Raw genomic sequence first — 23,925 nt, 5'->3', positions numbered from 1 at the left:
TATATTTTAAGGATACAAACATGCACCTAGAAATATTACCCAGTATAGATAGACACAAAAAATACTGTAAGGAAACACAAAAAATGTTGAAAATGCTCTTTTTTAGCTTCTTCATTATTTTCTGTAATTTACAAAAAACATATAAGTGACTTAAAAAAATGAAAACCATCTACTGTGAATATGTGCTAGCACATCCCAAGAGTTAAACATACACATACTAATACATAACAAGTATGAAATAAGCAGAGTCTGTACGCGACCAGCTTCGGAATATCCAGGGTTTATCTGGCTTGCCTCTAGCTGACTCTGGTATCTTCTGCTGCCCATTCATCGCCCGTTTTATTAAAAATCTCCCAAGGGCATATATTTGAATGGAGAGAACACTGACTCTTCCCTTCGAAGCAGGTTCAAGGAGACAGTGGGAAAGAAAGTGGGCCAGAATGACAAAGACAGCATCTTAGATTAGTGGTGGTTTCCGTTGAACCCAAGTATTCTTTTCCTGTGAACCCAAAACTGAGTTTAAGGCAGTTAGATATAGCCAATCACTTGTTAAAAGATAAACTGAGGCGTATTAAAAGTTTTAAGAGTTTCTTTGAGCAAAGATCATTTGGAAGCAGTCAGTGCCAAACCAGGAGCAGTCAGGAGCTCTCCACCTATAGGAGCCCTGGGAGAGACTCGATAGAGAAGCGATGGAGGCACAGTGAGGAAAGGATCATTGCCTCTAGCTGAAAGCCTAGTTGGCTATTCGTGATTGGTTTTCCTTAGGTGTCCATTTTGTAACCTTGAGCCATTTACAGGTTTAGATTTCGGTTTGCTTAGCCGGGCCTCCACGGCATAGAGCCACCTCCGCCTAACGGCCTTCTTGTTTAATGAATTTAACACACTTCACCTCCAATCCAACCCCAAAGACCCTAGGCGTTCTCAGGAAGCTAGGTGTCTTCAGAAGGTGGCGAGTGCATTGCAAAGTACAGAGGAAGACTTTCTTTAAAGTATCTTTTCTCATCCTTCTAGATTTTGCTCTTTATAATTGTGACTGCTCTTCTTACACGTCTCTCTCCCTAAACTTCTCACAGGTGCTAGTGTTCTTTCGCCTTTACCCTCTCTCATCCTTTCACAGGCAGAATAATCTCCTCTCTCCCTCCTTATCCTGAAAAAAAGTTTGGTTTGCTGTTCTTACCAAGATACTTTTTTACAGTGCAGATTGGGGTGGAACAAGTTACGTAGATCAGAGCAAGGGAGAGCTGGGGATGAAAGCCCTTATAATTTAATTGTTTTATGCTTAGGAAAAATCATAGAAGATAATTAATTTCCTAACCTGAGTCACTATGATTTTTTTGACTTCTGTAATTGATCATACTTCTTCACTTTAGTTACTAGGAACCTTAGAGCATTGATGCTAAATATATTCTCTATTTGATTAAACAAGTAAGAACTATTTAGTTTTCCATTTATCAAATAAGGAGAATAAATAGTGTCTCTAAGTTGACTCATAGTTCTCTCCCCCATATCATGTTGTGTACTATATGGGAGACCATATTTTTCTACTGTCCCCAAAAATTAAAACATAGAAATCAAAGTATGACATTTCACCCAGGGCTACCACTTTATATACAGTTTATTTTATAGATTCTAATATATCTTGAAAAGAAAACCGAATGTATAAGCATAGCCAAACTAAAAGAGCATCTTTTTCTTCTATTTACTTTATTGCTTGAATCCAGCGATATAATGTGGCTTCATCTACCTTTGGGAATACCTTTAACAAATACAGAGGCAATTTAACATTTTCCCAATTCAGATCTAGTGCAATATTTAAGAAGATTTCATCTAATTGAACACATGTTGGAACAAATTTAATAAAAGTGTTCTTGTAAATGCTTCAATGGCTACATGGGAGACAAGCTAGGCAGGCGGTGAAGTGAACATCATTCTGGTTGGGCTCTCTAGGCTAAGAAGTCATTTGCAAGATGTTTTGACTGCTGAGAATGTCAGCCATAATCAATCTCAGAGACAGAAGGAGGCTGCAAATGGGTGAGATAAAGTTGAAATTCATTGAGAGATGACTAATCATAATAAAAAGTAATGGATATAGCTGCATTGCCTTAAAAGAATTGAGAGCACATTGAGGTTCACAAATGGTAAATTTCTAACGTATTTGAGAAATGTAGTGAATGTGGTTATGTGATACAGTCATCACCTTCCAGATCTGTGTGCCTCTTCCCCACATTCCTTAGCTTTGGAGAAGAACACATATTCTCTAGAAGCATACTTGAGTACAAACTGTCTTAATTCTTAATAGAAATACAAAAATGGTAGACATATTTATGCAGACTTTCTTCCTATATATCTTTATCTAAACAATAAAATTGTGTTTCTCCTTTAGTATTTAATTAGTTTCTTGTTTAATCAGATCATTCCCTGGAAGTTATAAAATTAATATGCCACCTTTTGAAGGTATATCGGGGCAAAGACAATAGAATCTGACTGCTTCATTAATATGGAAAGGTCAAAGGCCACGCGGAATATAAATAAGCATGTGAAACATTTAGTTTTATTAAGTTCAAGCATTTCAGACTCCTACATCTGGACTTGAGTTAGGCTGTTTCACAGAACAGACAGTAATGATGCTAGAATATCACAAAGACTTTTTTTTGGTAGAGAAATGATTTTTTTAAATTTAACAATGCATCTTTTTCAACGATTTGCAAGATTTTGTCTGCAAACATTTTTACCTGATTCACAGAGAAAGACTTTACCTAACATCCAACATTAATTCAATCCACACACATTGCATAACTACTAGGTGTAAGATACCATACTGGGAATTGGGGGTACAAAGTAATGTCTAATCCTGGTGGACAAGTGATCAGAGCATAGTCATGGAGTAACATTTCAGCTCTTATTTGCAGTTTAAGGAGTGGTGAGTTACAAACTAACGATGTACTACTATAAAAATGTGTTCATGGTTAGTTACTGGAACCCTCTAGGCAGTTTCCATTCAGTTATGCACTTAGGAAAGTAGTTGAGGCTGCACAAGGTGGGATATGGTGTAGCGTGGGTGGTAGAGGAGAAAGAAGATAAGTGGTACATTATCTTTCTTCTCCTGTCTTTCCCTCTGATATGTCTTAATAATGACAGACTCAAGTCAAGGCAGCCTGGCTGCTGTACCCCTGTCTATAAATGAACAGAGGGAGCTATTATAAGGAAAAGATAACACTAAACCACACATTAATCAAAGCTTTTCTGAGAATTAATGTAGGTCTTCTCCACCATTCTATCTTGTCCTCAGATACTGTATGCTAGAGAAAATCACTAGTAAACATTTAAGTTTGAAAAATTTAACATTAGTGCTCTCATTTTGTAATGGCAAAGCCAATTCAATAATAGTCTAATGGCAAAGCCAGTTCAATAATAGTCTTTGTCTTACAAACGAAATTTGCCTAAGGTTGTGTTGTCTCCAAATTAGAAGGTAATTAGAGCATTATCTCTACTCCTTAATAGCCATGTTGAGTCACTAGACTTCTTTCTCAGAAGCAAATGTGAGAAGTGGCTTACCATGATTTCCTTTGATATGATCCCATTGAATGTAGATATTCCTCAAGTTGGTGGCACTCAGTTTTCTAAGCTAATGCAAGTCTTTTTTCCCTATACATTTATATTTCTTTGGTCATTTCAGATTTTTTCTTAGAAGGGGTGGGGAGGGTGGCAGTGGTTGAGTTAAGGAGGGAGGGCTTCTTTTCTCTGTCTTGTTTTATTTAGATTTTTTTTTTTTTGATGGGGAGACATTATGTCTCTAAGTCCACCTTAAATGGAAATCACCAGCTGTGAAATTTGAAGAATTCTGCAAAAGTTATCTGTAAAATGGGGTAGAAAACCAAAACTCACAGAGTTAAGTCTTAACAATGATTGTGAAAGAAGTCTGCAAACTGTGCAGTGTTACTCAAAATGAGACTTATCCCTTATGCCTGCTGACTTCATCGATTTCAGAAAGTAATTAAGAACTGTGAACGTCCTGTCTAATCAAGTACACTCCTCTGTACAACGAATACCGAATACAATGTCTGGGGCAGCAAGATACACCAGAAAGAACTGAATTCAGATGTCATGAAGACCTGTTTCCAGGTTGTGTTTTCACTATTCTGTTTACTAATTGTATGTTTCTGACAATTGATCTAATACACTTTAATTCCCAGTTTATTCATTTGTAAAACTAGAATAACAATAAACACCATTAAGTTCTTGAGATTAAGTTAGATAATATACAAAGTACCCTACAGTATATTTTTGTTTTATGAGCATAACTTACTCAGCTGTTTGAGTTAGTGGTATGAGCATGATATTTTTAACAATGGGTACAAAAGCATCATTGTAGTTATATGGAGAATTTAAATGTAGTACCATGGTTTAACAACCAATTTTGCTTTTAATTCTGCCTTCAAAATTAAACAAACAAAAAAACCCAACATCAGCCACATTAAATAGCAGACATATAACAGGAAACTCTCAATAACTGAATTCCTATTTCTCAGGAAAAAATTTATGTGTGTACTTCATAAGAAATTATACTCCTTCAAGTTTATACTTTAACTTTCTTTTTTCCATTTTAAGGTTTAGCAACATATCAATTCGAGTTGAATATGAATGTTGACAACTGCATTTCTACAAATAGAATATTTCTACCCAAGGAGAAAAGAGAGAAAAATTAGTTTTAGAATTTCATTATTGCTGTGGGACACAGAAGTACATTTCTATGGCTATGGGATTCCATGATGAATCATTGCAAGAGCTGATTGAATAATAATATGTGAAGATACTAAGCAGGACGAGTGATTTTAGGAAAGAAAGTATTAAAGTCAGCCCCTATATGACCTAAATATTTCACTTCAGGGTTATTTTTTCATCACTTCTAAGATAGCATAAAAAAACTAATAGAATACATTATGAAAAAAATCAAGGCAAAGAGGTAACTTGAACACTTTTATGCAGTGCTCATTATGAAAAATGAACATTAATGTAAAAATTCAATTAATCCTTAAGATCAGTTATTTTGGTATGAGCTTCCTGATATTCCAATTAAACAAAAGCTATGTTTCTTTCATCTTTACTCAGATGATAAATGCACATTTTGAGAAATATTAACATTGTTTATGGAAAAATACCCATGAATAACTAGTAAAATGGATTTTAAAAGTACCACGTGAAAATCAAAATAATTTTCAATTTTCCCTAAGGAATATAATTTCTAATTTTTTAAAAATTCCTTGAAACCCTATCTTTATTCTGTTACTTCTTGTTCACTCTACACTATTAGCCAGGGTCAAACATCCAGCTTTCTTGAGGTTTCAGTCCACTTTCTTCCATAATCTGCACCTTTCTCATTCTTCACCTCCATCTGTGATTATGTATCACAATCTCCTTCACGAGTAGATTCTCCACTACCATGTTTCTGATGCATAAATATAGCCAACAATTATATCATCACTCTCTTCTCATCTGTCTCTTTGGTAGCTTCTTTAAAAAAAATTCATTATATTTCCTTGGATGATGTTCTCTAATTCCCTGTTTTCATATGTAGGGGACTAGAATTTGCCACCCCACAATGTATCTCTTTAGCATGATTAATTTTCAAGAACAAAAGACTGAGGAAGAAACTTTAGCCTTCCCCTAACTATCTAAAAGAATTTAGGATAGAAGGCCTGTTCCAGGAAGGAGCTATCGCCATAGACATCTATAGTATAATGTGAGCTAGGTGTGGTAGACAGGGAGGAACCTAGTAAGGCCCCTTTGATCAAAGTCCTCCCCATGTCCCACTGTCTTTACAGGCATGAGCAACATTTGTTGACCAAACATTTGCTTTTCTATATCCATGCAAATTGCCTGCCTCCCCTTTGAAGCCCCAAACCACTACCCCCAACATCCTCCTTTGTCTTTAGCTAAAGATAGTATTTAAGGTGGTGGCTTCTGCCATTTTGGGGAGTTACCCAGTTTTCTTGGGTTTCTCCCTTGTATACATGTTATTAAACTTTGTTTGATTTCCTCCTGTTATTCTGTCTCATGTCAATTTAATTCTTAGACCAGCCAGAAGGACCTAGAGGGTAGAGGAGTAGTTCTTCCTCATGTACACATATTCATCACAATTGTACTTCTTTACCTACATATAATTGATGTTGAAGTACTATGTTTCTTGATTATAGAATTATCCTGTTTTTGTATTTCTAATTTAAATTCAGAAATTTTACTGGAATTTTACAAAGAATATTTCCAATATTTTGCCTTATATTTAGTAAACCCATTATTCCATAAAATCAATGCTTTGGCAATATTGGTAATTTGGCAATTTTGGTCATTTCATAATTGACTTTCTAGAAAAAGAACTATATTTTGAAAATTTTAGTTCTGTTGCTCCTTAGGCATCCAGTTTATTATTTTTTCCTGTTATCAGCGTGATAGCCTTCCTTCTATTCTCCTCTACTATAGTCTGTCTTCTAATATCATAAATTGCATGCTTAGATTATTAATTGTCAGACTTTTTTCATTTAAATGTAATTCTATCAATGTCCCAAGTGCTGTGTCTCCTGGTTTGCTTTGAAGTTAGTGTAACGTTACCCTGACGTGCTAATTGAATGATTGCCCTGCAGGCAGATCTGCAGAGTAGACATGGGGGATCCATGTGCTTAAACATTCACTAGGCTATTCTGACTTAAAGGGAAGGTTAAGAAATAATGCTAAAAAAATACCAAGCACTAGGTAAAAGTTTAACAGTGATCAATAATTAACATCATCCGCATTCCTTAAGTTATTTAGTGTTGCTGAGAATCAGTAACTTCCCCCCAAAAGTGAGTCCTTTGGGTTATTAATCTGTCAGTCTCATCAAAGCTAGAGTGTGAGTCAGTGTCCCAACATAAAACATTCAGAAAATCCAGTATAGGATAACTCAGGGAGAGTTTGTTTTTTTCAGCTCTTTGTGAAAATGTAAGTGTATGGGGAGGATAAGCTGGGAGCAGTTGATCTGTCCCTCACTTGGACTTAAAAGGGAAAAAGGAACGAGCCACTCTGCACTGAACAATGTTATTTGGTCACTTTAAGGCAATTTTGAATCAAGGAAGGTAAAACAATAAGGAAGCCAGAGCACATCTCCTTTGATACAACCCAAACAGGAAAACTTCTGGGGCAAAAAGAAAGCTGAAGAATGGAGAGTGCATCTGATGGACACACCGTGGGTCTGCTATGGGTCTGATTGATGTGCTATTTTATTTATTTACTTGTTTATTCATTTTTTATTTTTGCATGTAATTATTGAAAACTCTGTCCCTAGTTGTGTCTTCCATTAATTCTATCTTTGACTTGGCATTAACTTCACACTGTCTTGTAGAGATTTCTGAAAGTCTGTTGTTTGGATGGCAGATTTTCAGAAGTAACGTTGATTTTTGTGGCTATTGCGGTTGTTCTATATAATTTCTCTTCTTTTCTGAAATGTTGTCCTTATTAAAATAGTAAATTAATCAGCAAAAGTATCACTATTAAACAATGGTAGGATTTACATTGGATAAATTAAAATTGTGAAGATAGTTTTCCAGGAGAAAGAACTCTGTATTCTAGAGAGAAAATTATTTTAGGTCAAGGTTTGTCATTATCTTCACTATTTTTAAACCATTGGAGGTGCCAGGAGCTTAAACATGCCTTATGCTATGTAGTGTGCTCAGTTCAATGGTGTCAAGGTTCCACAAAGGAAGCCTTTGTTAGCAGTTAAAATTGTCTAAAGTTCTATTTTTGTGTCTGAAATTAGGGAAGGAGAATCTAAGCCAAAAAAAGTAATTGATTTGAAAGAGTACATTCAGGGTAACAATAGAGGAAAATTCTCGTGAATTAAGTTATCGTTTCTTCTTTTTTTTTTTTTTCTGGGAGAGATTAGCCCTGAAGTAACATCTGTTGCCAATCTTCCTCTCTCTTTTTTTTAAAGCCCCAATACATAGTCATCTGTTCTAGCTGTAGATCCTTCTAGTTCTTCTATATGAGCTGCCGCCCCGTGATGGCTAATGACAGACAAGTGGTGTGGTTCAGCACCTGGGAACTGAACCCAGGCCACCTAAGCAGAGTGGGCTGAACTTTAACCATTAGGCCATCAAGCCTGGCCCTTGAGTTATTATTTCTTGGCTTAAAAATAAAATGTTAAGTATTTTATATTTGAAAAGAAAGATTACTAATAAAAATATATTTTATTTTCTGAAAACACTTCCAGAAAACTCTGAACCTAACACATATAGAAAGCATAGGGATCTGAAGGCAGGGACAGAGCTGGCCTTTTCTAGATAGCCACGACTTATTAAAAGCTGGGTTCTTCCTAGAGAAAATCCTTAATCCTTAAGAAAATATGATAAAAGACTAAGTCTTAACGTACAGGCTCCTTTTTTTTAACTCCATCCTCTTATCTCTTCCCAGGAGTAACTATTATGCAAAATTTGGTGTTTATTATTGAACTTTTTTAAAGACAGACATGTATTCACAACTTGATCCCAGACTTCTAGCCTCCAGAACTGTTAGACAATATCTTTCCATTGTTTAAGCCACATAGTCTGTAGTATTTTGCCAAGAAAGCCTAGCAAATGGATACAGAAATATAGTAATACATATCTGTTGCTTTTATTTCTCTGTATTTATTTCTATCTTATCTATTTATGTATCTATCTATGCATCTATCATTTATCTATCCTATTTATCTGTCAAATTATAATGCCCTGATTACTCTGTTATTAATTTTATAACGCTAAGTGAATCTAATGAACCATAATGTTCTATCAACTTTGCAGGTTTTAAAATTATAGCCTTTTAATTGTTTTTCTTAAACAAATGATTTCCTTAGGAAATCTAATTGAACATGAGCTTCTGGAAGTTATATTATTCTGTTATTTTTAGTATTCATCCTCTACTTTTAGGCATGCTCATTTTTTTTCTATTCATATAAATCAAAGCTGTTTAATTGTTTGAATGCATTTTCCAACATATAACCAGTAATTAAAAAAAATCAGTTCCTGTAATTTGAATCAGTGGATGTGTAGTAACCTGTCATTTGATGATTAGGGCATTTACAAATTAAGTAGAAGCTCCTGTTATTTGGGAAAGCTGAAGACGCTTATTTATATAACAGGCTTAAGTTAGACTGTTAGTGATACTTGAGAGAAAGAAAGGGAGATGAAGAGAAGGTCCCTCCACTGATGTAAACTTCTACACCAAGCCAGAGTTCATTCTTCTCTAATCCCCACCCACCATGTTTTCATTCATTTGGTCAGCCAATAAATATGGTTTGTTATACAGAAGCAAAAAGGGGGCTATGAACATCACGTTAGGGGCCTAATTTCTGGATCAGGTGGGCGCGGGTCAAAGCCTGGTGCCAGTGCTCCTTTCCTTTGAGCCTAGAGCAAGTTATTAACTTCTCTGCACCTCAGTTTCTTCCAATGTAGGTGATGGTAAAAACTACTATCCACCTTATATAGTAATTACCACAAATTTGCATCTCCGTAAGTGTTTAGCACTTGGAAGGGTCCCTGGAACATGGTAAGCATCATATAAATACCATCCAGTGTCAGAAATACTCTGGGATTGGTTACACAGAATTTGTTTCTCGCTCTTCCTAATTGCACTGTCTTTTCTCCAAAATCACCACCAGGACTATGACACATTTATGGAAGCCCAGCCTCATTGTTGAGGTCTTCAGAGAAGACTTCCTTTCTGGAACTACAGATGTGGATTAAACCTCAGCCACAAGCGGTTTCCTGGCATAGTTATTGAAATATAGTTATCTATATTTGCTGCCTCTATTTATTTATCAGTATGCACTAAAACTTATTTTCTATGCCCATTGTTCTTCTGATACTAATCAAAGTTTTCTCTTAAGTGCTTGATATTGTTGGTCATTCATCCTTGAAAGACATTCTTCCACCAGCTTCTAGAACGCTATTTTATTGTGGTTTGTGATCTACCTGTCTGGAGCTAATGTGTTTTTTTTCCAACCACAACTTAAATATTGGTATTTCCAGGGATTCTATCTTAGTCCAATTTTAGGATTAATCTGTATACTCACTTTGGGTTACTTAACAGACTCACCTGTTTTTGATGTTATAGCTACTTTCTAATTCATATTTCTCTTATGAGCGCTACTCTAGAATCCAGTTGCTTAATGAGATATTTATGATCCACAGACTCCTTAAATTGAACCTGTTCAAAGCTGAACTCGTAGAATTTCCCCACAGACTTGTACTTTGTCATGCAATCCTATTTCAGCAAATGGGAATAATATCAATCTGGCGCTATATGGTAGAGTCCGATAAAGGAATCTTGGTTTGTCACATCGTGGCTATTTATGCTACACACCTAATCATTGGAAGAAAATAATTTTGAGTTTTGTTTACAAAAAGAATATCCTATAAACATTTCTTTATTTTTCCATGATGACAATGACACAAATGCAGATGAAGTCAAAAATCTTCTGTAGTTCCCTAACTGCTGAGATTTATAGTGAAATTTAAAGTTAGAGTAAGACTAACAACAAAACAAAAAACAAAGAAAACCTAGTTGGGTTAACTTTTGTGATAACTCAGTTTAATGTGATTAATCAGCTTTACTTCTGAATGCTGGTACATAATATTTTAGACTTTTTTCATCATGTCTATAATAAGATTTCAATTAACCAACATTTGAGGACTAAAACGAAGAAAGTGGGTACTTCAAAACAAGGATTTGTTGCTAAAAATGCTTAGTTTCTTGTTAATTTGAAAAGAGCTTTTAAAGAAACTATTAACAAATGTTTTAAGGCCCACGTGCTATGGCACACTATTACACACATTGTGGTTGCCAGTGTTTAGAATACGGTGTCTTCATAGTATTATAGAGTATACTGAATCTTCCTTTAGTAGTTGGATTATATCATTATGCCTAAAGGAGGTTTCAGTGACCATATCTCACTAGTTTATTTTTGAAATATCTAACAATAGGCATTTCTAGGTATATTTCTTATTATTCATGAAAGTATTACATGGATCCTAAACATCTCAATAAACAAGATAAAGCGTTTTTATTGTGTTAGGAATGGAAAATCCATAATTACTCTTGGAATGTTACAACTATAGTTCTATACTATAATTGACGTTCATTTGGAAAGAAAAATACATGGAAACTTTCACATAAAGAATAATTAACAGTGACTGGTTTGAAATTCTAAGTTGTTTTTTTTTCCTGGATTTATCCATGTTTTTGCTGGTCATGGAAATAAAGTGTTATGAGCCATAAGTGGCAGAATACTGCTTAGAATACTGAGATCAGTTCTTTATTTTCATCAAGTCAGAGGTTTATATGGTAACTGCTTACTTGTTTGTTTCTTTTCCCACCTTGTGCATTTTGACCTGCTCCAAATTGGTATTCTTACTCTGTATATCTGGGTTACAAGATATCATTTACCATCATCCTGGGAAAATCCTTCTGTCTCTCTCCTGTGTTGGATTTAGGTTTCTATGTTTCATGTATTTGTCAATCTTGGTTTGCTCTCTCATTTTGATGGAGATGAATTTCCAGTTGCTTCTTAAGCAAGGCTATATGTAGGCACTCAGTTTTTTGGAAATCGATTATTTAGTGATGACTTTAATTCACCCAGACACTTGATTGGTCATTTGTCTGGGTATAGAATTCTAGTTTAGAAAATATGCTTCTTCAGAACTTTGAAGGCATTTTCCCAATGACTACTAACTTCTGACATTGTTAATGAGAATTCCAAAGTTAAAATCATTCACAGCTCCTTATACATGTCCTCATTACCACTATTTTCCCTGAGAAAGCCCTACAAACTTCTCTCTGATCTCTTCTTTCTTCCTAGTGTTCTGAAAAGATAATCAAGAAGTTCTGTTTAATTAATTTTCTGGGCACAAGGTGGGTTCTTTCTCACTGGTAACTTTGTACTTTCAATTTTGGAAAGTCATCTTGAATTATTCTGTTGATAATTTTCTCTGTTCTTTTCTTCCCTTATTTTGTTTCTGGACCTACTGAGATTTGGGGGAATTATTTCACGTAAATAGGCTTGATTCTCTATTTTCCCTGTGCTGGCTGGGTTCTGCTTTTTTAGGTGTGCTAACTCACTTGGAGATCCAGTCCACTTTGCACTTTCCAAAGGACTCCTGCTGTGCTATCTATCCTCTCCTTTCTCCCAGTTCGAAAGGTTCTATGCCTTTTTTTGTAGATATGCCTTCACTCTGCTTTTAGTCAATTTTAGATGTGTGTGTTCACTCCAGAATTTTAATCAGGAATAAGAAATACGTTATAAAACCTTAAAAAATGGAACTGCTGGCCTTCGTATTGTAGATATTTCTTCACATTATAAATTTTTCAATTTGAGAATTGGCACTCACTTTTATTTACCAAACAGGAAACCATTTTTGTTAAAGGAAATATTTTTCTTTGTATAAATTAAGTCCCTATTTTTCTAGTAATTCATGACATCACACTCAGCAAACAATTCAAATGATAAAGAAATACAAGTTATTTTTCCTTTACTAATTCTTAATAATACATTTCTATTTATTTTTTTCCTAAAACTTATGTCATCAAATATGTAGCAATCACATGATGTGGTTAGTTTTTGGAACAAAATCTTTTATCTGGATAGATAAGCTATCAAATATAAAAATAAAAAGATCAAGAATATCTTAACAGAAAAATCTTTCTCAAGACAGAAAGGTACAGATTTGATTACATGGAAAAAATGATCTGGAGGGATAATGCGATTTGTCAAAACTCACTCGGCTAGGTGGTTGCAAAGCTCTTATAATAAAAACCTATATAACCCCAGAGCCATTTCTGCACAGCTACATTTATTTTTTCTAAGGTTTATATCCCTTACCTTCAGTAGGAATTATATGTGTAGTATATTTTGTGGTCGTATTACAGACCCTTTTAATTCAGCTTGGTAATTCTCAGCCCAGGGTGGGTGACTAAGCAAAATTGAAAATCTAACATAAGATTAGTTAAAATTAATGTTACCGATCTTTAATTCTGCATTATGGCTTAATATAAAAGCAACTATCATAATACAACTTGAGCAGGTGCACTTCGGTGACTTCAAGGGTCACTTCGGTGACCCGGGGTTTACCAGTTTGGATCACAGGAACAGACCTACACACCACTTATCAAGCCATGCTGTGACAGGCGTCCCACATATAAAGCAGATGAAGATGGGCAACGATGTTAGGTCAGGGCCAGGCTTCCTCAGCAAAAAGAGGAGGATTGGTGGTGGATGTTAACTCAGGGCTAGTCTTCCTCAGGGAAAAAGAAAAAAAAAAAAACAAAAGGGTATCTTATTTTCACAGTGCTTATCATTTTGAAAACACATTTTAAAGTAATTTCTCTCTTACAAATATAAAATAATTCTATAAGTAAAATACATTAGTATAAGTATTCCCACATAGGGGGAGTATAAAACTTAGGAAAGCTAAGTAATTTGACCATTAACATAAGTACTAGTCATCAGAGCCTGGACTAAAACACAGATAATATCATTTAAATTCCCTGCTCTTTATAGCAGTCACTTTTAGAGGAATACATTTAGGAATTATATAAAAAGGAAAAGTGGCATATGCATATGGTAGAATAAAAATGAGTTATTTTAACTATAAATTAAGTGAGGAGACCCTTCCCTCCTCACAGGCTAATTTTTTGTGTGATTGAATATGCCTAGACATGGTTCCCACTTTGGAAAGCAATGGCTGGTTAAAGAGGCTCAGTTTGTTTCTCTCTGTGGGCCATATTCCAATCATGAGTATTGAATTCATCTATTCCAATGAGCCTTTATCTTCTGCTTCATGCATATTTGTAAAAATTTCTCTTACTGCTGATTATTCAAATTAAACCTGATCTTAAGTCTGCAGTATCTTCTGTCTCTCTTTGGCCTCAAATAAAAAATTTTCTAGGATTGCAATATATTGTTTTTTAGAAGAAATTAGAATACATATTTTATATTAAAAAACAATACAAAGATGCAAATATATGAGAAGTCCTTGCTGAAAATTTGCTTGATTGAATCATAATAAACAGGCAAGCCTGTCACATTTCTAAAGTCTGCTTTAGGAAGGCACCATTTAATGGTGACTTAGCTGGAATTATGTGATAACAATTGTCTACTGCTAAGAGTCTTCACTTCTATCTGCAGTGGCTTCCGATTTTGTCTCTAACTGAGGGGGAAGAGAATCAAAGACGACATCTCGAAGTTGTTCATAGACTGCCTGGTGATAATTCCTAAGTATTGATTTTGCCTCACAGAGAATTGCTCCTCTTTCCAAGTAGTCTTCCATTTTGTAGATCTATGAAAACTTAGAAAATTAAAGATCTTGTTTCTAAACGTAGTTTTTCTCATAACTTATCTGAACTATAGTTATTTTGCCTGTAAATGAAGTGAATATTATAATACATTTTGACACCATCATGAGGTCCAAATATTTTACACAAATATGCCTTACCAGCCTTAAAGTACTTTAAAACACAAAACAGTGATAGCAATAATAATGCAGTTTATAAAACATGCTGAGAATTTGCTTTAGGAACTTAAAAACCATCCTACAGGCCAAAAGAAAACCAGACGTTAAAACAAGTATAATAGTCGCCTTTTTGTGTAATGCAGACAGAAGCCTCAGAGTTTGGCCTAAAGTAAATGACTGCTGATTATAGTGTAAGAGGAAAAGCATCCTCTCTAATCTCAACCAATTTGCGACTTTTCACTAAATCTACTCATCTAAATTGCCTTTATGGGTTTTTCATAAATGTTCTCTCTTAAGATTATGCTGTTTGAAGTTTGGAGATATATTTAACGTTGTGTCCCAGAGAGCAGAGGAAAAATTAAGAAACAACAATAGAAAAGTCACAAAAATATAAGAGGGATGCCATTTGACAAAGGTTACGTCCTGAGCACTTCACTGTAGTTGATGAGAACGTTGCCGAGCTTCTTCCACAGTAACCCATGTTTTGTTTGCTAGAAGTATTGCCCCCTTCTGGTTTCAGAACTTTTCTTTCAAGACTTTATTGTCAATGTTTTCCTTTTCTCTATGACACAGTTTAGTAATAGTACTATGGGATTGAAAACTGATGTGGATTAAGGCTGCCCCAGCTAGAGAAGCCCAAGGTGACCTGGCCTACATGCCAAACTATACGACCCAGTGGACTTTTTTTATGGTATGAATTAGGACCGCCCCAGGGAGAGAAGCCCAGGGCATCCTCACCTACATGCCGATCTATATGGCCAGATTCGTATCTAAAGTTATATGACCGCACAATAACCAGACCCCATCTGCACTGAAATCATTTAATGACTTTTTACATCATCTTTTCTTTTTTCCAGTAAAAATAAGTCATGTACCCATGCCTTGTAAAATTAGCCCTAACCCTCAACTCAGGGCAGCAGCAGGAGCTCTGACTGCTCATGGGTCCTGTCCCCATGCGGCAGCAGCAGGAGCTCTGACTGCCCATGGGTCCTGTCCCCATGCGGCAGCAGCAGGAGCTCTGACCGCCCGTGGGTCCTGTCCCCACACACCAGCTCTGCCTGCCCATGGGTCCTGTCCCCATGCCAGCAGGCGCAGCAGCAGCTGCTCTGACTGCCCATGGGTCCTGTCCCCATGCTATTCTACTCTCTAAATAAAAGAGCACTACTGCCAGATCTTAAGAGTCTAAGAAATCTTTCTTTTGACTCCTCGGCTCACCGACCCCGCATCAAAAACCAGCTCTAGTTTTATTCCTCTAATGAACAGTAATTTCTGAATATTGCAGTAAACTTCTGTTGCAAATAAAGATTTAACGTATGTGATATTTTAATGAGAAAGAGAAATTTTTCTGGACTATATATAATGTAAACATCAGTGAAACTGCAGATACAGAAGACTTTATACTATCTTAGATATAATTTGATGCTTGACTGATCATATAGCATATAATCCTTTTGTGCTGCAAGTATTGGTCCAGCATGCCTTGTAAATAGTTTATGAATTTCGTATTTAAACACCGTCTTAGCCTTGATGCCTCCCCTACCACTGCCACCGACGCAGAGACTTAGGGAAGTGGTTGCATGCAGGTGGTTTGTGGGAAAGTGATTCTAGGAAACAGGAGCGGGGGACTGAGGACAGAGAAGTAGCAGAGGGAAATCCATTTTTCTGGAGTGTTGACACTCATGGGAAAATGAGACTGGATCCTTCAGAACCTTGTGAGGAGCAAGTTGAACGCAGCTTAGAATTTTCTGCCCCATGATGGGACGGGAGATCTTCTATTCAAAGGCCCATAGCAGAGGTAACTGCCTTTGTACCTTCAGTTTGTGCTTGTCTAAGTGCCAGACGGATTGTTCCATACATCTTATGATCAGCCTGTGAATCAGAAAAGCTCCAGGACAGTTCAGCTGTGATGAGAGGAGAGGTGCTCTCCTGCTGCACCTGTGAATTACTCCTACAAAGGCAGGAATAAAAGGTGGAACGGGATGTGAGGCAGAATACATGGCATTATGATACAAAGGCTGCATCAGGATGCGAAAATCACAGATACCTTATCAGATGATAAGTTTCTAAAGGATATGAGCCCCGTCTTATCAGCTGTGTAACCTAGCAAAGAATTCACCATATACGTGTAAATTGTTTCCCAGGTTCTACTCCCTAAGCTTCTTTCAGATTAATATTTCTGTAACAGTGGTCTGGTCACCTGCTAAAAGAGATTCATGCATTTTCTTTAGAACAAGATAAAAGTTACTTTCCTTACCCTGACATTCAACTTACTTGAAAATGTGGCTCTCACATGCTTTCCCAACCTATGTCTGACTCCTTGGTCACCTACCTCCCTTATCCTTAACTTTTCCTATGCATTCCAGAAGTCTCAATTCAAACATCATATTCTCCATCAAATTCACTTAATGCCTATATATGTTGGGAAAGTAGAAGGTATTAATACGAGTGTATCTTGAGAAAACAATTCAATTTCAGTATCTTACTCATGGTTGGTAAGTGATATTTTCTGCCATTTTAATAAATGAAGGAGAAAAATAGAGAAAAATTCCAGCTCTCTTCTCCTGATTCATCATTTTCTCTTCCCAATAGACTCAGTACCTTCACTGAGTTTTATAATTTAGATAAAGCTTGTGACCTTCATTGTTATTTTTCTTTCAAAGAAATTCCAACAAATTTCTTAAGTTATTCAAAATTGAAAGACATTACTATTACTTAAAGTGTGCGAAACAGCAGGGTTCAATAATGTTTTCAATACTTTAGGTTGAAAAACATAGATTTTCAATGAGATAATGAGATTTCCCTATGCAATTTGGAGCAAGCTAACATTTAGTGTAGGCTTTTTAGACCTGTTTCAAAATATATTTCAATATTCTTTTTTTTTTAAAATCTACACGTAGGCATATCATATTCTCTTTTTTTTAAAGAGCAGGTTTTTTTTTTTTTTTTTTTTTTTTGGAGATTGGCCCTGAGCTAACATCTGTTGCCAATCTTCCTCTTTTTTTTTTTTTCCCTCCCCAAAGCCCCAGTACACAGTTGTACACCCTAGTTGTAGGTCATTCCAGTTCTTCTATGTGAGATACCACCACAGCATGGCCTGCTGAGAGGTGTGAGGGTCTGTGCCCAGGATCTTAACCAGTGCACCCCAGGCCACCAAAGTGGAGCGTGTGAACTTAACCACTTGGCCACGGGACCAGCCCCTATTTCAATCTTGTAAATAAAGAATAAGGTTAAAAAACTTTAGCCTGCATGATGTATAAGAAGCTCAGAGTGTTTGATCCACTGCCTTTGTATTACACATAACATTGCTTTGGATCAAGAGAATAACATTCAAGAAAGTAGATGCAGAATGAGTGAATGGCCACAAGATGCGCTGATGCTAGTGTGTATCGTACCACCCAGAAACTAACACCCTGATAAGATATGGAAGAACTCTTTGTAAGGTTTAGTTGAAGAGTCAGCTTGTGAGATGATGCCTTGTGAGAATTGGGCATCATCCTCTAGGAGGTAATATACAATCTAAAGCAATAATATTATATTGTTCCTTGACCCTAATGAGTAGAATGCATGGGTCCAAGAGCCAAGAGAAGAAAATAAGAGTGACCTTGCTTCCCATCATTTCCATTTATGCTTGAGAATTTGTGCTTCCTTCATGCAAATCTAGGAACTGCTAACTATAGGCCTTGGTTCCAGAGAAGGAACACTTTCATCAGGGGACCCTGAAGGGTTCAATTTAATTTTAATCACGGTAATTTCAGGTTCCTCATGGAAAGGGAAAAGCAGTCACAGACAGGACTCACCATCTCCTGGCTACACTAAGTAGTAAGTGACCAGTATAGTAACTGAGGGAGAGGTAGGGATGCTGTTTTACATTGTGAGCAAGGAATAATATGTTTGGTACCAAAGTGATCCACGCAGCAGGGGGGTATTATTATTTACCTATCCAATTTGAACATTGGGTGGATAAGTGCAGTAGTTACAAACTTAGAAGGGCAAAGTGACAGTTCTGAGGATCTGTGTCTGTGTCTGTGTCACACCACCAGTAGTCATCTAGTCTTACGTAGTCTAGCATAGATACTGGCTTAAGGTGAAGGGAATTTACAATAAAGAAGATCTAGAATAATGGAGGGAGATGACTGCTATCAACTGAGGGATCCAGATCAGATGCAAGAGTACAAACCCTAATTTACCCTCCTATCTTTCCTTTTTTAAGCTTACCCAGAAAGAGAGAGCAACCTGAATTCTGGAAGAATTGTTCCCAGATGGGTGACTTTATTATATGCAGCAAATGGATCCTAAATGGGCAATGGGTGGAACCTTGTAGATGCTGTATTTTTCCATGCAGATCCCACCTAAGGACTGAGGCGTTTCTCCCAGCTGTCAAAAGGCTACATGTTTACGGTTCACAGCTGAGTTCTTCAAGTGAATTTTCCTTCACAGCCTCACCCAAATTTAAACCTTCTCCCCAGGGACAGCTCACACTCAATAAGTGGTCAACTGTGTCATCAATGCTGTTGCCCAGAGCATTCTAGGTAAACTCCTTCAGCAAATCACTGTCTCAGAGACTGTTTCCCAGGAAAACAAACTAAGACAAACTGATTTCTAAAAAATGCTTGTGGTACATATTCATAATATTCATACTTGGCATATATTCAGCTCAAAGTTAGAAATAATTCTCTCTCCTGCACACACACTTAAAATGATCTATACCGTCTTCATAATTAGACTCCAAATAATCTCTAAACAATAAAACTCTCCCTTAATAATTGTAGCCTCGCTTTATGACTAAGGGCTTGAGTGTCCCACACTGCGTCCCACATCTGCATCCTCACATATACTTTTCTCTGTCTTCTTCCACCTATCTTTTACTTGTTTAGCAGATTTATACTTCTCTATTAAATATCAGCTCCAGTGTCTCCTCCTTTAAGAGTCTTTCCCTAACCTTTATTCTGATTTAGATATATTGTATATACTGCAAAATATTTCGAATGCTTCTATAATAGTATTTTGAACATCATGGTACTAATAGATACAGTTGTTACCCTAGTGTGATGTAAGCTACTGGAGGCCAGGGACCAAATCAGGAAGGGAGAAAAAATAAGTATACACTTGTGGACTCTGAAATTGAATTGCCTTTAATCTGTTGTGAGGATAATAGTGTCACTACAGTGAGGTAATAGTGTCACTCTAAATTCTCATGAAATAAATCTGTCCTTCCAGGGCCTAGCTCAATGCCTCTCAAAAAAATGATAGCTTGTTGAACTGATGAATGAATGAATGATGAAATAAATGATTGGTTGACTAAAGAAATGGAGATTAAAAACAAATAAAGGGGTGAATAATTCCAATCATGGTCATATTTCCATAAGACTAATGTGTTTATAAAAATGTTTTATTTAATCTTCATATTAGCTTTTGGGGTTAGGTATTATTATTGCCATTTACTAGCTGAGAAAAATGAGTTTCAGGGATTTAAGTAATTTTCTAAAAGTTACAGGCATTAATTGACATACTGAAGGCCCTAGTAAAATTGTCTTTCAGTTCTAATTATTTTATAGATAGGTAGATGTGTGTCAGTGTGTATTTTTCTAAAAGGACAATGTGTTTAGGGAGCTATACAGAGTGGGAGACAAAAGTGTCATGAATGTCGGTCGTGGCAGAAGAAATAGAAAGAATGAGATGATTCCATGCAGTGTTTTGAAGGAAGACTCAGTCAGCAAGACCTATTGGCTAGTTAGCTATCAGGAGAAAAAGCTATGGAGTAATCAAGGACAGTAACACATTTTGAACCTGGGAGAATTGGAGAATGGTGCTTCAATGAACAGAACTATTCAAGGTTTGGAGTTGTTGAGAGGGGAAGTAAAATATTATTTGTAGAATGCTGATTTTAAGGTCTTTCAGGACTTTTCAATGGAAATTCAGGACAGGAGTTCTGGGGAGATGAGAAGAGAAATATCATTGATGTTTAACATTAATTGTCGGTGTCACAATCCAATGTACACATCAGGATAGATGCGGAGAGGGCTGATGGCCACTCTGAGTTTATTGCAACCAGGGTTTCAATATATACATAGCTTACATCTGTTAGACATACACAGGTGTTCTGGATGAAATAATTAGCGAATGCCAAGAATTCTTAGTGATTTCTCAAGGAGCCCTCCCTCGGCGTCTGTTTTGATATTATCATGTTATTGCTGTGCTCGTATACTTTTTATCTCGGAGCAGGCAAGGTCTCTTAGGCAATGGTCCCTCTGGCTCCCGATAGCGATATCGTTTCTCCATCTGTGCCCCTGGGCGGCCACTGCCTGTCTTAGGTTGCTCCCTCCCCCCCCCCCCCCCCCCCGAGGTATTAGGTATTACCCGTCATTGGCTAACTGGCCTTCTCACCTCCGGGTGACAGTTTGTTGGCAAGCTTTTTCCAGTGATTATTAACCCTTCCTGTGTCAGGGGCGGCTACATTAATATAGCAAATGTTAATGTTAAAAATTTAAGAATGTACGTTTTGGCATTTTTATTGACCATAAAATTTATAGGGCATTGCGTTAACTTCCCAAGAAGGACAGCCAATGCAATGAAAAGAAAGCAGATTGGAGCCCAGATTGCGATCATGGGCTTTTTCATGTGAAATAATAATAACACACATGCAAGCATCTATCCTGTCTTCAAAGACTCATAATGTATAAGTGAGTTTGAGTATGAATATTTTGTAATCCCACAAAAGAGTAAAATAAGTTGTTTTTACCATCTATTGCCTATTTGCATTTTCTAGAATCAAGCTTCATCTGACCTGCATCAAAATCCTTACTATGTTGGAATTGCAACATGTAAAGCATAAAAACAACTTTTCAAAGAAGAAAAATATACTGGCCACAAAGTAAATAAGGAAAACTTCTATTTTTCTTTTCCTTTTGGCTTCCTTATACATCTACATTTTAATACTAATAAAACATAGAATCAAGATATTCTGCTTTCCTTTTTTGAAAAGATTATCAAGACAAGATTAAACTTTGTTAAAGTTCACTTCAGTACTGTGTTTCACTTTAGTATTATCTGGAGCAACGCTATTTATATAGTTCATTTCATCCACACGACATATGCACCCTCTACACACAAACAATACACAGGAATCGGACAAAATATGTCAGTTCTTCAGAGAGTACAGCTACATGACAGGTTTTCAGAGAGAACAACAAAATCCTTCTCTGCCACAAAAATAACATAACTTTTCAAAAGTAAAAACTTAAAAATAAAAGTTGTGGGAGCTGTTTTTCAGGAAGTAACAGCAGTGCCCTTCTACCACATAGTGATCTGAAATTATATTTCTCAGTCAGATTGATTCCAGATTGCCCCAGAAATTCCAAGTATAATCAACAGCAGAATCCACTGATGACAATGGACTGGTGGTAGACGCTCACAGGGCAACATTCTCCACTCCTACTGAGCTTTACCAGTCAAGCCAGGGTGCTATGTAAGAAGCATAACTAACTCTTCTGATTACATTTTTAGTTGCTTTCATTTTTAATCACGACATTACTGTTCTCTCTACATTCTTAGATAGGCAGATTTGTATTTTGAGATAGTATTGCTTATAGTTGAAGAACACAGTTGTTGGTTTCAGACAGATTTGGGTCTTCCACTTATCAGCTCCCAGACCTGGGACTTCCATTAACCCTTATCAGCTAAAGTTTCTGAACTAGTAAAATAGTAATTATAAATTATCTGCCTTATAGAGTTGCTGTGATGATTAAAAATAATTGCTGGCATAAAGCAGCTAGCTCACAGCTTGGCCCACAGCAGGGGACCAACAAATGTTAATTATTTTTTATTAATGCTATTATAATTACTATTAGAAAGGGTATTTTATTCTAGGAAAAATTATCTTTCTTAAAACTTAAATTAAAATTTATGATAGAATACAAATGAAAATCTAAATTTTTAAAAAAATTTTCAGCTTTCTTGATCTTTGAAAACTTAAGACATCCATGGACTTAAAATGGTATTGACATATTGCCAACTTGAAAGAAGTTCTATGGCTAATAGTCTCCATTAAAACGATGAAACAATTTCCAAGGAATATAAATCGTATTTCTTTAAACTTTTCTTTAAACTTTTTCTTTAAAATTTCTTTAAACTTTTAAAAAATATCCAATTTCATGTACACTGCTTTATTGGTTTGCCTTGCTCATTATAATAATTTTACTGCACAAATGAACATTAATTGAAGGTTCTTATTGAAAATATTCAACATGTCCCTGGAATAATGACTTAGGGCAGATTTTCTGTCTATAGCTTTGTGTTATTTTTACATTTACTTTGTTGGTGGAAAATACAATTATCTTACTTAAACAGTATTTCAGATACAAGATCTTTTTTTTCCCTGAACATCAGGCGTTCTTTGAAAAAATATTGTTTCTACTAAAAAAATAATTTTTACCTCTAAAAATTGTGCATACGTGACATGGGATACTCAAGGCAAAAATAATTTTGGGAATTACTCATGGCATGTCAACATCCAAGTATCTTCACCACATTGTTATTTACTGATCATCTTAGAAAGAACAGAGCATAATCGGAAAGCTGTGAAAGACATTGAACATAATGGAGATATTAGACCGTACCTTTAAGGAAGAGCAAGACATATCCAGAGTTTGGTAAGGGGAGTTGCAGCACACTTGCCCAGTTCTTAGCAGAACTCATCCCTGGACTGTGTGAGGCAGTGATTATGGAAGAGAGCAGAGAGTAAACAGACAAGGCCTATGGGGTTTAGGATCAGCTATCAATATGAGCGTCTAGTGAACTGTGGTGGCAGTGGCCCACCAATGATGTCCAAGCCATAATACCTGGAGGCTGTGAGTATGTTATGTCTCACATCAAAAGAGACTTCACAGGTTTACTTAAGGCTGCAGACCTTAAGCTAGAGCAACGATCTCTAGTAAGTTAAAAATGAAACAAATTCAATATCCCCTTGAATTATACAAGAACTACCTTTCTGAAAGTTCAGTTTATGTTACAACTGGTAAAAATGTAAAAAAGGGGCCAGCCCAGTGGCATAGCAGTTAACTTCAGGCTTTCCACTTTAGTGGCCCAGGATTTACTGGTTCTGATCCTGGGAGCAGACGTACGCACCACTTATTAGACGATGCTGTGGCAGGAGTCCCATGTATAAAGTAGAGGAAGATGGGCACAGACGTTAGCTCAGGGCGAATCTTCCTCAGCAAAAAGAGGAGGATTGGCAGCAGACATTAGCTCAGGGCTAATCTTCCTCAAAAATTTAAAAAAAAAAAGTGTAAAAGAGATTTATGTTTTATCTCCAAAAGTTATAGTGTTGTTTTCACCTGAATGACTTTCTAGAGGGACACTGGAAGGTCAGAGAGGATGTAAGACAATTCTTAATTACATGTAATTGACCCATGTA

Source organism: Equus caballus, chromosome 23, assembly GCF_041296265.1.
Source record: "Equus caballus isolate H_3958 breed thoroughbred chromosome 23, TB-T2T, whole genome shotgun sequence".
Lineage (NCBI taxonomy): Eukaryota > Metazoa > Chordata > Mammalia > Perissodactyla > Equidae > Equus > Equus caballus.
The sequence above is the reverse complement of the archived record's forward strand: the minus strand, read 5'-3'. Positions refer to the sequence as shown.